This window comes from Plectropomus leopardus, unplaced genomic scaffold (genome assembly GCF_008729295.1).
Source record: "Plectropomus leopardus isolate mb unplaced genomic scaffold, YSFRI_Pleo_2.0 unplaced_scaffold15758, whole genome shotgun sequence".
Classification (NCBI taxonomy): domain Eukaryota; kingdom Metazoa; phylum Chordata; class Actinopteri; order Perciformes; family Serranidae; genus Plectropomus; species Plectropomus leopardus.
The window spans coordinates 2,535-4,344 of record NW_024616898.1 but is presented as its reverse complement, the minus strand read 5'-3'; the positions used below and the strand labels follow the sequence as shown (position 1 = coordinate 4,344).

General features: G+C 36.0%; 1 long non-coding RNA gene across 1 annotated transcript; it reads right to left on the bottom strand.

Moving 5' to 3' along the window:
* Nucleotides 1–145: 145 nt before the first annotated feature.
* LOC121964488 lies at nucleotides 146–1,522 on the bottom strand. Its single transcript, XR_006107365.1, has 3 exons — nucleotides 1,357–1,522; nucleotides 1,159–1,227; nucleotides 146–200 (listed from the first exon to the last, which is right to left on the bottom strand). It is a non-coding gene; the product is annotated as an uncharacterized LOC121964488 (long non-coding RNA).
* Nucleotides 1,523–1,810: the final 288 nt, after the last annotated feature.

Below are 1,810 nucleotides of genomic sequence, written 5' to 3'. Positions count from 1 at the left end.
ATTTACCACAATAATCTCACATGCGGGTTCAATCTTAAGACCTCTGACACATATCATACATGTCCCACTTTTAATTTCTCTCTGTCTGTCTAGTAAAACATGAATAAGGGCAAGCAACGCCAAAACAAAATTAAAAAAGTAAATACCTCATTGTTTGATGCTGCTGATATTTTCATCTGGTATTGTGTCTGACTCAGTTCCTGCACAGAAAATACAAATCTGTTTTAAAAAGTAACCCATTCCCCTCATTTCCACTCCTATTAAGTTTGTGACTATTGCAAAAGATGTTACAAATACAGATGTAAATAAATACATATTTAAAAAAACTTTCAGGTATTTCTTTTTATTATTTTTCAAATAGTTATGTGAGGCACATACAATTTCTGTTATTATTAAGCTAAAGCTGCTGCTGGCTAATAATATTAACTAGCTTTTATCAATATAATGATCTTGAAAAGTGACAATTTGGCGTTATAAAAATGATGTGACTGATGCAGTTTTCTTCCTCACAGAGTGGAAAAATCCACAACATCTCCACTAGAACCCTTACTGATTAAATCCATGTAAATGTTAGCAGATGTTTACGAAATGTTTGCCCACCACATATGCTCAGTGGAAGGAAAACACAAAACAATCAGATTATAGAAACTGCATCACATCAGAGCTGACTGGTCTAAGGAGAAACATCTCTTGTCTGAAAAAGATTTGAAATGCCTTCCAGGTATTAGAGTTCCATATATTATTATTCATGCTCTGTATGCCAATGTCAGCTCTTGAGATTGGTCTTGGTCTCGAGAACGGAGTCAAAACCACTTTGTGAGGGTCTTGTCTCTGACTCAACCTCACCTCTGGAATGCCATTTGATTATTTCTCATGACACATACACATATATAGACAGTATGGCAATAAAGAGGTGAATGAAGAGAAATCTACATATATTAGCTATCTTTGGGTGTTTTATTGGGAATGTGTATCTTTCAGATTAATTTGAGGAGCTTCTATGGTTTGCATGTTCCTCACTTTATGATAAGTGTGTCACACAGTGTGGGACTCGCACTGGTCTGGTCTTCAGCATGCCTTTGTCTTGGTTTAGGTGGTCTTGGCTACTCTGCTGTGAGTAAAAACCAAAGGTCTAAATATTATTCATGCTGGACTTACAGTGTCTGTTGGTCGTTGAGGCACCACAGGAGTTGGTTTCTCTAGTCTTTCTGGGTCATTTCTTTTTCTCTGTGAAGACAATTTACTTAAGTGTGAATGTACTCTGCAGTAATTCTTAAAAAACATACTCACGTTACCATGCACACATGATTCTCTGTCACATAGCAAATCAAAGGTTTGGGCTTATTATTAAGGTACCTCGGCAGGCTTTGGAGGAGGTTTAGGCTGTGAACAGAGAAGAAAACATGGGTGTGTATCATTTATATGATACGTTAGTTAAGATTTTTATCAGTGGTGATTTGGGGATTCTTTAAACTCTCCAAAATCAGTATTAGAGATAATAAGACTGTGTTGTGTATAAATGAAGAGTTTTGTGTCAGATGTGAATATTCTTACTGGCTTTGGTTTCTTTTTTTTTACTTCTGGCTTCATCATACATGCCTCCATCCTCTCTGAAAGAATGACAAAAAGTGAGATAAAAGGACAAATCATTGGTTTGTGCTGATTTTTGATCAAAGAATTTACATTTTGAATGCAAACTGGACCAAACGGAAGTAACAGACAAACACTCTCATCAACTTCGTTAATGTCACAGCATACTGTGTGACAAGCCGTAACAGTGAAGAGAAAAAGGTGTAATTAATAACATTGG